Genomic DNA, 13,597 nt, shown 5'->3' on the forward strand with positions numbered 1-13,597 from the left:
AATCCAAGATGCTTGGCAGAAACAAATGCATATTTCTGGGCTAACGTGCCTCTAACCCAGGCCTCAAGGACTCCACATCTATAAATCCAAGGAACTTGAGCTCAAGGAAACAAAGCATCGTGAATAAAAGCAGGAACCAAGACTACTGGACCCAAAAGGCAGAGTAAGTGTGATTACTATTTACTTATTAAATGCTACATAAGGGATAAATAGGTAAACAAGATGAAAAATAAACATAAGACAGGGATAGAAAATGTGGAGCAGGTTTAAGATGTTAGTGAAGATGCAAGAAGGATAGAAAAGGGGGAATGAAAGAGAAGCAGCATTCAAAGACAAGATTGGCTTAGTATTTCGAAAATTGAAAGGCACCAATTCTCAGCTTAAGGAAGCCTAAGAAATCCTAAGTGGGATAAATAAAGAAAAATCTATATCTAGAAACAACAGAGAGAAATTGCAGGATACCATAGGCAAGGAAAAAACAATCAAAAGAAGTTAGAAAGAAAAGACAAATCAGCTACAAAGGAATGACAGTTCCGTTTGTAGCTGACTTCATAATAGCATCAAGGAAGCCAAAAGGCCATAAAATAATATTTATAGGTGCTGAATCTATATCTAGTGCCTATCTATTCACTATATTCCATATCTAATTAAAATGGCTTTCAGTTAAAAAATAAGTTATTTTCAGGTAAACAAAAATTGTGTTTCTAACCCAAATATGTCTGTAGAGGAAATTTGGAAATGTCTATTTCAGGGAAAATAAAAATGATCCCAGATAGAAGATCTGGAAGGAAGGGAAAACATATAAATTGGTGAATATAAGAGTCCATAGAAACACAGTTTTGGGCAAAAACACTGATAATGATGTCTGATTTGTGGATTAAAACAATAAAACATAAAAACTGATTAAGACTAGCATATAAACCATTGTAGAGGTGATTATAGTTTGTATTCTGGAATTCTTGGATTCTTTATGATAAAGATTAAGATAGTGACCAGTTTTGGATTTCTTAGGTTAAATTTTTATGTTAAAGTATTTAGGAAAACCACCACTCTGAAAGAAGAAAAAAGAAGGAAAGAAAGATTGAAAGGAAGGAAGGAAGGAAAAAGGAAAGAAGAAAGGAAGGAAGAAAGAGAGAGAGAAAGAAAGAAAGAAATCATGTATAATTTCCAAATTACTAGAGTAATTTGGAAAATTATAAATGAGAAATTATTTAATAATTGGAATTATTTAATAATTAGAAAAATTGGAATGAGAAAAAATGGAGTAAAAAAGTAAATACAAAAAAATTACTTTAATAACTATACTTTACTATATATTTTAATAAAAAAATTAAGCCAAGAAAGAAAGGAAAGAGTGAGAGAGACAGAGAGACAAAGAGAGACAGAGAGAAAAGAAAAATCAGAATAGGCAGCACAAAACCAAATGATAGAAATAAATCCAAACATCAGTAATCCCAACCAACGTCAATGAAAAACCAATCTGATCAAAAACAAAGATTATCAGGTTGGATTAAAAATCTTTATGCCGTCTATTAATAAAAACATTAAAATAAGGACAAAGAAAGGTTGAAAATAGAGGGAAGAAAAAAACATGTACCAGGTAGGTAGCACCAAATAAGAGCTGGCATAATTATATTCATGAAATAGACCTGCAACAATATTTAGCAGAAATGAAATGAATCACTATATAAATATAAAAGAGTCAGTTATGTGGAAGAGTGGAAGTTCTAAACGTGGCTATTTAATAAAATAGCCACAACATATCTAAAGCAAAAGCTGATACAAGTACAAGAAGTAAAACACAAGTTGGTCATGGCAGTGGGAAATTTTCACTCGCCAAATTTAGTGTTAGGACACATTTCTAAAAAGCCAATAAACATATAGAATGTTTGAATGGCACAACTAAACTTGATCAAATGGATGTGTTTATAATTAACTCTAAAAAACACATTCTTACTACACACATGTGAATCATTTATGAAAAAGAATCACTTGTTAAGCCACAAAGCACATCTTAACAAATTTTAAAGGACTGACAACTTGTAGAGCATGCCATGTGGCCACAAAATAACTGCTTTTGTTTTCTGTTTAATTTTTTTTAACACTTATTTATTTTTGAGAGACAGAGAGAGGCAGCGCATGAGCAGGGGAGGGGGAGAGAGAAAGAGAGAGACAGAATCTGAAGCAGGCTCCAGGCTCTGAGCTGTTTGTTAGCACAGAGCCTGACACGGGGTTCAAACTCGTGAACTGCGAGACCATGACTTGAGCTGAAGTCGGTTGCTCAACCAACTGAGGCATCCAGGCATCCCTTGTTTTCTGTTTATACTCAAAAAAGATGAATAGAAAAATTCATCAGTGTGGATTATAAAAATATATTTACTGATTAATCAATGTGTAAAAAGGAAATCATAATATACATAAGAATGTGTATGGAACCAAACCTTTCTAAAGACATTGAAACTTGTGAGGTGCAGCTAACCTAGGATTTGGTGGAAAATTTGGAGCCATACATTTGAATTGAAGACAAAAAAAAAAGACTAAAAATTAATGAGGTAAGCATCCAATTTAAGGAATTGGGAAAAGAACAATAGAAAAACCTAATGGTAGTAGAAATATAAGTTGAAAACACAGACAGATATGGAGAATTAGTAAAGCCAGGAGAGAGGTCTTTGTAAACACCAATATGATTGACAAAACTCTGGCAAGAGAAAAGATAAACATAAATAAGCCAAATAAGATATGAATGAAGGAGATAGTGACAGATGTGTCAGATTTCAAATGATGAGAAAATATCATAAACTAGCTTATGACAAAAGAAGTTAAAAAGTTAGCTGAAGTGGAGAAATTTCTGAAAAAAAATAATTGCAATGCTATCTAAAGTAACAATTATTGCAAATGATTCAAGAAGAAATGGAAAGCCAGAATAGTCCTAGAACTGTTCATTAATAGCCTTAAAATCTTTCCTTAAAGAAAGCAGCATGCCTGGGTGAGTGTACAAGTTAAGTTGCCTTTAACACTTGACAAACAGAAAATTTCAGTCTTAACGTAAGTTTTTCCAAAGAATATGGAAATGGGAGCACTTCTCAACTCATTGAAAGAGACTAGCATAGTTTTGATGCCAAATCAGAAAAGCAAATGAAAAGAAATGAAAATCACAGGCCAATCTAATCTCTGAATATAGATTTTCAAATCCTTTGCAAACTACCAGCAAATTGAATTCAACATATATATAAACACAATATCTCATTCCCCAAGCTTGGTGTGATAGAGATGAAAGCTTGGTTTAACATTCTTATGTTATCTTTATATATATAATTAAATTGATTAATGTAATTCACTTCATTAATAGGAAGGGTAAAACTATTTGGTTACCTCCACAGACATAGAAAAAAAAGCACTTGACAAAATTTAACATTCATGATAGAAAGAAACCTTTAGCAAACAAGCAACAGGCTGAAACTTTCTCTATCTGATAGTAGGTAAGTACAGAAATGCTTTCAGCAAATATTGTAATGCTGAAGAAAAGAAGAATGTAATGGTGAAGAAAAGAAGAAGAAAGAGTGCATGCAATTATACTTCTTTTCTCTACTGTACTTAGCTAGAGTAGAAAAGTAATATAAAGAAGTTAAATGTATAATGAATAGAAAGGAAGAAAAAATGTAGGATTGTCTCCATCATGCAACCAAAAATAAACCAAAAATAAATGTACTTGGCCTATTTGAGCAATGTTACTCTGATTGTTTTTTCTTCCTTGTTTACTTAGGACGTTAACCCTAGAGCAGGGTTTCTTGACCTTGTCACTAGGACATTTTAAACTGGATAATTCTTTATTGTGTGGGCTGTCTTGTGCATTGTAGGATGTTTAGTAGCATTCTTGGCTTTTTAACCACCAGTCGTCCACTGTGAAGGCTGAGGCAAAAGAGTTTCTGTTGTGGGAAAGTTTCTACTCACAACTACCTGATGCAGCTAATTTATTCTTTGCACCCTTCTGTGTGTCTGGCTCATGGGAAGGACTCCACAAGAGGAAATTCATGCGTAAGCCTAGTCTTTATAACCCAGAGAAGCTTCTATGAGTTCTCCCTTGTCTCCAGGTGAGATAGTTAGAATTAGACTCTCAGAACCCGTTTGAACAAAGAAGGAGAAATGGAGGCTTCAATCCTCTGGAGTCAGGGGCTGAGGGGGGATAGTGTGGTGTGACAGGATAGAACCATTGGAAGTTAGGAAACTCATCCTGAAGTAGGGAGGAATGGTTGGGGTATGTGTCCCATATTGGAGGCAGGTTTGGCATGAGTTAAAAATATTAAAAATCAGATGTAAGACCATGTCATGCTAGAGATACCAGACCACCCCCATTTCAGTTCCCAGGGAGCTTGGCATAAGTTTCTCAATAGCTGCGTAAGAAAACAAGAGCAAACAATTGTTCATTAACAACTACCATGTACCAAACCTTTGAAGGAGCAACTAGTTCTTTGACCAGTTGGGACTCTTATTGCAAGCAACAGAAAGCTCAAGTGGTTTAAGCCATAAGAGAATTTGTTGTCTCACGTAACTGTAAAGTCCTGAGGCATGTGTGTGGGGAGGTGGTTTGTTCTCCAGGCTCACAAGTTCATCAGGGCTGGGGCTTGGTCTATGTGCATCTCTTAGTCCTGCCCTCCTCAGGGTGGCTGCCTCCTTCTCAGGCTGGCAGCCAAATCTCTGCTGTCAGTTCCTGGGGCCACATGTTTCCTCATCTGAAGCTTATCTTTTCTTCCCTTGTAGCACAAATACCCATTTGGGACAATGGCTTTGCCCTGAATTAGTCACTCTTAGGGTGATGCCATGCTCTGACCACCTAGACCAGTGTTGTGTGCTCCCCCTTCCCCCAGTCACTGTAGTGGGGGGTGTAGGCAGAGCCAAACAAGACCTGAGCTTAGAGCCAAGATGGAGATATTCCATCCTTCCTAGACCATTGGGCTTCTCCACAGGGTGTTGGGGGGGTATGTTCTGGGGAGTCAACTATGATACCCATCACCCCTCAGACTCTGAGGTTGAAGAAACTTGATTAACGGAGCTGACACACTGTGGAACAGAGCCTCCGTGGACTTCTGCCACTTTTAGCAGAGGGTCTGTGGTGGAGCTTGAGGTAGGAGTCGGAGCAGCCCCACCCAGTGAGGCAGAACTCAAATACTAACGTGGTTGTAACCTCTGCTGCTCTGGGCCTGTTTTCCCTCATACCTTTCCCTCATTCTTCTCCTGCTCTTCATTGCAAGAAGACAGACATCCAACTGCCTTTCCCACACTCTGAGGTCAGTTGGCTTCTAGCTGGGTTTTGCCAATGGGAGGGACTGGTGGATACAGGGGGTGGTAAGGAAAAGAGAGATGTCAGGGTATGTCACCCACCGTGTGCCCCAGGCAACATCCAGCAGTGCATGTTTCCTCGGAGTCCATGGCTCCAAGTCCCCGTGCACAGGCCTGGTGTGGTTCCAGAATCCTCCTAACATCTGTGCCCCAAGGGTCCTGGTCCCACTTCATCTTCCTTCTGTCCTTCCAGCCAATATGTGGCCGATGTCTGGTTTGCATCTCTGTGTCTCCTGTTTGGCTTCTCAGCTCTTCCATTCACCTCCATCCCCTGTATTACCAGCTCCTAGCGCTAACTTTCCTCTGGTTTACATACTCACAGAGTTTTGTCTTTGCCCAGTTGTTCCACACCTAAGCCTTGGATCTTTTTTTTTTCCAGCCTGGTGTGGCCTGGAGAAGCAAGGGTTACACGTTGAACCAAATTAAGCTGGGACCTCCAGGGTGTGACTGACCCAACCTCTACACCTCAGTTAGCAGCTCTCTGTTCGAAATTAAAATACCTCTCCTTTATTCTCCCCCTACATCTCTGGAGTCAGGGGCTGAGGGGATGGTGTCCTTGGGGATGAAGTATTGTGATTGTCAATAGCAGTAATGACAATTGATGGAATGTTTAGTTCTGATTTACAAGCAATGCTGGATTTGCATTAGCGTAGTAGGTTTAAAATAACATCCATGCATTAGACGATATTCAGATTTAATGGAAAAATAATGACTGCATTAAATCAGGTTTTATTGTTATGGAGGGTTTTAATTTGGCAGGACCACTTTCCTTTTGTGATCTAGAAAGGGCTCAGTTGAGGAAGGTGGGGCTTCCTTGCTGATTCTTGACCTATATCCATTCTGCATTCACCCAGAAATGATTGCACCTTTAAAGCAGGTTAACCTTTCTGGTTCCTTTTTGTTTTGTTTTTCCTCAGAAGGTGGTTTTCACTTCTTAAAACCTTACAGATTAATTTAAAAGTAATAAAAATTAAACAGAAGTCATTGTTCTTCCCTGCTTTATGAAATGGCGTTTCCATTGTGGGTTGTTTTTTTTTAAAAGAGGAAATGCATCATTAAAGTCGTTGCATTATTTATCAGAGAAGCTAATGAAATCATAACTACAGTAACTGAATACACGCAGTACGGCACTGGTTTGAATCACTGCCTATGAAATCCTAGTTAATCACTGTGGGACCGGTGCCTTTTATACCTCAGCTCATGAAACCAAAAGCATTGCAGTCTTTGTGGAAAGGCTTCAAAATTCTCAACTCTCACCAAAGTAAGAAAGTCAGTTATGGGGTGACAATGAAATTTGGTAAGAATTTGCTAGCAGAGGCAGGATCAACAGCAGATTTTCACGGGTCCTCAAAAGACATTTAAAAGATTGCTTCGCATCTTGTGTGTCCTTTGCTGCAATGTTACCTGTTAACTTATTGATCTTTCCACCTGCCTAGGTCAGCTGTTCTCACACGGATGAAAGCTATGACTGAAGAGAGAGGAAATCATGGAAAACTCACAGACTAGTCCGCAAGTTTACAAAGGGAGAAGTTGAAGCTAAGGATGTAAGTGACTTGCTAGAGCAGGATGAAAACCCAGATCCTTCCTGGTTACCTCACTGCCTGCCTCTTAGTGGCATGACTGGCCTTGGGGCCTGGGCATAGAGGTTCTGAAAGGGTTGGGAGTCACATGGCTAAAGAAGTGATGTTCTCCTAGACCTCCCCTGCTCTTGGGCCTCTCTTTCTCCTGAGCCTCACCATACCTGGGCCAGCAGTGAGTCCATATTCTCTGTATTCCATGCCAACAACCCCCCTGCCTCCATTGTCCCCCCTCCATGTCCCTGCATCCTGCTTTTCCTCTCTCCTTCACTCATTGTCTCTGTTGCCAATATCCCCTCACATTGAGAAACTTGAGGCCTGGCAGGTGGGCTGTTATGGGCATGGGTACAAAATCTTGACATCTGGGATGGCCCCTTAGGTGAGCACTGAAGGGCTGTCTAACATCCCACTGAGGCTATTGGTGGCCTTGGCTGGGGTGTGTGCTGGAGTCTCAGTATACCCCATCCAGCATTATGGAAGGTTTGATAGAAGTGACAGAGACAAGTTCAAGCCTTTAACATTTCTTTACTCCACCTCACAGGACTGGCCTGTTAGGCCGGAATGCACCCAATCCTACATAATCTCTTAGCTTTTGTTTTGTCCACTGGTAGCTCTTTGCTGACTCCTCCAGGAAACCCTTGACCTTCAGGATTGTGCACCCAGAAACTTCCCACCTGGTCTCCCTCCTTCACACTCTCCTGGTTACAACACCCTACAGTCCTGGGTTGAACACCTGACCCTAGCTGGGCCAAGGAGGACCTTTGTTGGTCATTTGGACTTGGGGCTCATTTTAGGATTCATCTCTCTTCAGGTGGTGAGTGAACTGTAGGTATAACATTTGCAAGCTGTTGCAGACCTTGTCTAGAAAGCCAACGGAATGAAAAAAGAATGAAGTTAATCTGTGGAAACCAATAGAGCTGAGAGATGGTCCAAGTGCCGTTAGTTCTCTTTGCTCCGGAGGCTCTGCAAACAGCACTCTGCTGAGTGCAGCCTGGGGTGTGACATTCCTTGGATTCCGGATCAAAACCAATACAGTGCCTTTTATGCTCTAGATCTAACTGGGTGTCCGTCACTGCAACCACAAAGGGCCTTACTCTTCCATCTCTATCGACTGATTGATCGCTTCATTCACACATGAGTGTCAGGGCACATTCAGAAATATTATTAGTACCCATTAAGCGGTGCTTTTTTGTGGGCTCTCACTTCCTTATCTTGTTTACATTATCCATTTGCTCATATTTTCCTCTTTACTGCGCAGTTTTTCCATGTCAGATAGATGGGGAAAAGAAGATTTTTAAAAAATATTTATTTTGAGGGAGAGAGAGTGCCCAAGCCAGGGAGGGGCAGAGAGAGAAAGAGAGAGAATCCCAAGCAGGCTCCATGCTGTCAGCGCAAAGCCTGTCACGGGGCTTGATCTCACGAACTATGAGATCATGACCTGAGCCAAGATCAAGGGTCATATGCTTAACCGATTGAGCCACCCTGGCACCCTGGAAAAGATGATTTTTAAGAGCTATGTTAGTTTAGATGGCTGGGAAAGAAGGACCAGCAGGGGGGATTCTGGGTGTGAGTTTATGATGGGCCTTAGGAGGTAGGAGTCTGCCATGGCTTTATGAACATATGGTTAAGCCATCCATCACCCAATGCCATGGCATATTTATTATTCACTGGAATCTACCAAAGGAAGAGAAGACATACATACTCTTTGTTCTTGAGATGCTCACAGTGGAGGCGCTGGGGAAAGAGCAAGATAAATGTGAAGCACTTGCAAATAAGGAGGGGAGATACATGGAACGGGAAATAGGACGCTCCAGTGTAAGGGAAGCTGGCCTGCTCTTGCTAAGATCAATTGGCACTTTCAGAACACTTCTCGTTCAGAGATCTCAGGTATGTGATAAACACTAGCTCACTGTGGCTCACCAGCTCCTTGGGAACCAGAGATTTAGAACAGGGAATATCCCAGGGCCAAAAGGGACAGGAAACATGCTTAATAGATGTTCCAGGGGGAGTTAAGGAAGTAGAATATAATTACGGGTACTGGAACTATGCCATACTACTAGTAAGAACGAGTTCTCAGACTTCTGATCAAGGTGATAAAACCACTGTCAGCTTATGCTTAGTTTCATTACTCATATCACCACATAGATTTCTCATGCTACAATGCATGAAAATGTTTTATTTTAAAATTCCTCAAAATTATCTTTCCAATCGAGATACTTCCTGCAAAGCCTGTGTCCTGTCCACCTCTCCTACATCATCTGCAGACATCCTTCCACTTGCCTATAACTCCTGACCTTTCACTCGGAGCCTGAATAAGTGATAAGCAAAGGGATCTGCTCCCTTGGGACTTCCGAGAAGACAGACAATGACACCTTCCTCTTCCTCCTTCCCATTTCCTTCCTTGCCTCATTTCCTACTTGGACTTTTCATAACTTTTCCAGGTGCCGCCTCATTCCATGTCTGTTCCCATCTCTGCGTTGCCCACAGTAAGACTCTCAGAAGACCTGAGCGGTGCAGGTTGATCAGAACGGCCAATCCCGGGGCGCCTGGGTGGCTCAGCAGGTTAAGCATCAGATCATGATCTCGCAGTTCGAGTTCGAGCCCCGCTTCAGGCTCTGTGGTGACAGCTCAGAGCCTGGAGCCTTCTTTGGATTCTGTGTCTCCCTCTCTCTCTGTCCCTCCCCCATTCGTGCTCTGTCTCTCTGTCTCTGTCTCTGTCTCTCTGTCTCTCAAAAATAAACATTAAAAAAAGAAAATAAAATAAAAAAGAAAGGCTAGTCCTGACTGGATTGCCCTCAGGCCTAGTTCTTTTACGTAAAACTGACTCAGATGGATGCTGACTGTGCCATTCTCAAGTTCACATATATAATGGAGTATTTTTTCAGGAAGAAAATTTTTATCTCCGGCCTTGAGCATCCACTTCTCATAATATAGAAAATGGGTTCTTTTCACTCACAGGTAAGTTCAGTGAATTTTCATAATTTCTCAGTCACCTCGGGTTAAACATTTAACCACATGTGGGATTTTTTTTTCCTCTTTTACGAAATCCATGCCCCTCAGGTTGATGTTAAGGTCTAGGAAGGGGGCTGTTTACTCAAGTAGCACTTGGCTGTTTCTTGAGGTCTACCTGACAGTGCTCTCTGCTGCCAGCCCTTGATATGTGCCTGGTGTCACCTGGTCCTTAGACTGACCTGCTGAACTGCAGCCTTGTGCTTCTCATATCCTTGGTGGGTGGTTGAAAGGGAGACGAGTCCAGTCCTGAGTCACACATCTACTTTTTAATACTGTCTTTTTGTACCTGAGACCCTAGCTTTTGAGCTTTACACTGAAGAATATGATGTCTTCGTTCTGTTTCCTTTCTGACCCGCTAAACCCTCCTTCCCCCACCCCTGGAAAAACTATAGATGCATGTTTGCAGCCCAAGAGAAGGACAGTAAAGAGGAAAGGGAAAGAACATTCTAGTTAATATCTCAAAGTATCATGTCTCCAAATAAGCCAGTTCTTCCACCGTGTGTATTTTGAATGCAAATTGAAAAACTAAGGACTTGGTAGAAATCTTTTCTGTTAGTCAAACATTTGAAAAAGTCATAGTATAGAATCTCCCATTAAAAAAATTTTTTTAGGGGCGCCTCGGTTGAGTGACCGACTTTGGCCCAGATCATGATCTCACGGTTCGTGAATTCGAGCCCCTTGTCGGGCTTGGTGCTGACAGCCCAGGGCCTGGAGCCTGCTTCTGTTTCTGTCTCCCTCTCTCTCTGCCCCTCCCCCATTCATGCTCTGTCTCTCTCTGTCTCAGAAATAAATAAACATTAAAAAATTAAAAAAAAAAAAATTTAAATGTGGGGCTCGAACTCACGAACCGAGAGATCATGACCTGGGCCAAAGTCGGAAGCTCAACCGACTGAGCCCCCCAGGTGCCCCTCGGAACCTCCCATTTTCTAATAAGAACCATCAGGTGGATAAGTTGAAGTTACCCGATATGTATTGATGAGAGGGGCTATGCTCAGAAACCAAAAGTTTTTTATTTTATTTTATTTTATTTATTTTTATTATTATTTTTTTTAGTTTACAAACAGACAATCCCATTTCCTCCGTTATTAGTCCATTATCACAAGCGAGATGCTAGACCAAGATAGCACAATTAACAACATGGAAACTTATCAGATTTAATGACGGTGTATTTTGAAACAGAGGTCCAGAGGTCACCCACGCTAGGAAAAAAAAAGTCAAATTCACCCTCAAGATATGATGTTATTAGGTAGAAATATATTAGATTGTTTTCACCAACTAGGAAAGGAGAAAAAATACATCTGCAGTGCTAGCATTTATATCTACTTGCATGCTTGTGTCTTTCAGTTCCTTGTCAGTGATGCTGGAGGAGTCGAACTCCAGTGGCTACTCAGGTGGTCCATTTGAATGTGGTTCTTGCTACTAGAAAACTTTGTGTGACATATTTTATTTTGAACTTCAACATTCAAAAAAATGTAACAGTTTCAAGTCTTCTGTTGGCTGGAAACATCTTTGTGTTGCACGATTATTATTTCTTTTTAGTCTTTCAGTTCACATCAAAACTCACACTGCTTAGCCCTAAGACAGGGTGGGTCTGTTTAAGATAAAGGTGGATACTAAATAGATGAGGTGTGGGGAGGGTCAGGGAAGAGGAGTCATGATCAAATCAGAGGAACTGAGATGTGACAGTGAAATTAGAGATGAAATTCTTTGAGGCTTTTTTTTCATGAACTTCATACATGGTAGTAAATTGCTTTTAGAAGCTGTATTAATATGTCTGGTCAAGGAAGTAAAGGCATGCCAATTCACTATATTATTAGCTAATGCAGCATATTCCAAAGTTGTTCTCTCCCAGATGTTAAAGGACAAGTCATAGTGAAATTCTTATTTACAGGCGACAGAGGCTAACCCTGGATGACTTAAATAGGAAGAGAAGAGTACTTGAATTCAGAGCCCTGATGGAAGACTGGAGAACAGGTTGAGACAAGTTCAGGAGCCAAGGGAGAGGTAGGTGGCTGGAATCACAGCCAAAATCATGCCCTGGGGACCACCTGGTAGGACATCACTGTCACCACCTGTAGATACTTCACACTTTCCTTGCACCCCCCATGGCCCTGACCTCTGAACCTTGTGCCCATCATAGACACCGGAAGGAGTTTGCACTGCCCCTGCTTCTCTGCCACTTCCTCCAGAGTCAAAGTCCCAGGAGGCAGCAGCCAACTGGCCCTGAGGGCATGTGATACCCAGGTTCCCATGAAGTTCCCAGAGGGCACCATCTGCCTTTTTACCTGCCGAAGGGAGAGGTGGGCCTTGCCTCCCAGGAAGATTTGCATACAGTTGGGGACTCCCTAAGCATAAGAAGCTACTTCAGATGCCAGCCAGCCAGCCAAAAAAAAAAAAAAAAAAAAGATAAATGACAACAGGATGTAACATAGGAAAAGGTTCCACACTCAATTAATTTTGGAAGATGCCAGGTTTAACAGATTTCTTTACTATAGGGCTTTTCATGTGACTGCATGCATGGTGAATCTCCAGGAGGGATTATAAGAACCCCCCCCCCCTTCATCATCCGATGTGAGTGCTCCACGGAAAACATTGCATGAATCACTACTTTGAAGCAATCAGCAACACTGTATTTTCTCACACTTAACCTCAGCAAACTGGTCTCTTTACTGACACATGCCATATTTCTAGGCATGCAAATTAGAACTGCGGTTCTGGAAACTTCCAGGCTGTACTGCTGTCTCATGGTTGGGTTATTTTTCAGGAGGAAGGTAATATTACTATTACATGTTTGCAGCACCCACCATGGCTTTCGTTTCTTGGGGGTGCAGGCTTGGTTTAATCACCTAGATATATCCCTGCTGTGCCCTTTTCCTTACTGAAGCATCTCCATTTGGTCTTGGCATGTTGTCCAACTTGCCTGAAGCAGTTAATGTTGCTTCAGAAAAATGTCTACGGGCGTAGCTTATGTCTGAAAGACCCTGGCTCTACATATAGCAGAGGTAGGAGCTGCCAAGATTAAAATTCTCTGATAACTCAAAACAAATGTCCTGCTTATTTTTATAGTGTGACAAGGTAAAAGCACGGAATCCAACAACCAAACAGCCAGTGACCTCGAAGCCATAGGCAGCATAGGAAACCGTTCCTATCTGTGTTCATGGATGACGCCTAAACTTTAGGTCGGAGTCATATTTAATTTGAAAAGATTGGGAAGCTGAAGACCATATCTTCACGTGCAAATCCCAGCCTTAGCTCTCTGGCCAATAGAGGTAAATACAAGTCACATGCTTGACTGAAATCAGCACTGAAGTTGAGCTTTCTAAAAAGTTTCATTATTTAATGTTTCTTTTTTCAAGCTTCCGTACTTATGACTTTCTTGTTATCCTTCAACATTTGTAAAATACAAAGCTAACACCATGAGATAGAGACATTCATTGAAACAAAAATCTTTTTGGGGTCTACCGTGTGAAAGGCCTGTGCTAGATATAAGGGGTAAACTCATGAGTTAGATGTATTTCGTGCCTTCAAGAGCTTTTACCTAGACTGTGAATTGGTTTATTTATTTAAAAGACTTTTTTCCAGGCCGACTATGATCTAGGCACTGTGCTAGGAGCTCAGATAAAGCTGTGCACAAGAAAATAAAAGTTTCTATTCTTTGGCACATAGATGCA

This window comes from Panthera pardus, unplaced genomic scaffold, assembly GCF_024362965.1.
Source record: "Panthera pardus isolate Hobbes unplaced genomic scaffold, ASM2436296v1 HiC_scaffold_20, whole genome shotgun sequence".
Lineage (NCBI taxonomy): Eukaryota > Metazoa > Chordata > Mammalia > Carnivora > Felidae > Panthera > Panthera pardus.